Source organism: Cucurbita moschata, unplaced genomic scaffold (assembly GCF_002738365.1).
Source record: "Cucurbita moschata cultivar Rifu unplaced genomic scaffold, Cmos_1.0 Cmo_Scf00013, whole genome shotgun sequence".
Taxonomy (NCBI): Eukaryota; Viridiplantae; Streptophyta; class Magnoliopsida; order Cucurbitales; family Cucurbitaceae; genus Cucurbita; species Cucurbita moschata.
Window position 1 is genome coordinate 3,601 of NW_019268529.1, and position 253 is coordinate 3,853.

Consider the following 253-nt stretch of genomic DNA (forward strand, 5'->3'; position numbering starts at 1 on the left):
TTCTAACTCATCAAGCCTAATCATTCGCCGCAAAAGTTTCAAAAAACGTCGACCGTGACTCGGCTTTTTTAGCACGTTCTTCGAATGTCGAAACTCAGGGTTTCCGAATTAGGGTTTCGATTTTACGCACTCTTTTACTGTTTTCTGCACTCCGTTACTTTGGAATTCAGTTCTAACTCATCAAGCCTAATCATTCGCCGCAAAAGTTTCGAAAAACGTCGACCGTGACTCGGCTTTTTTAGCACGTTCTTTG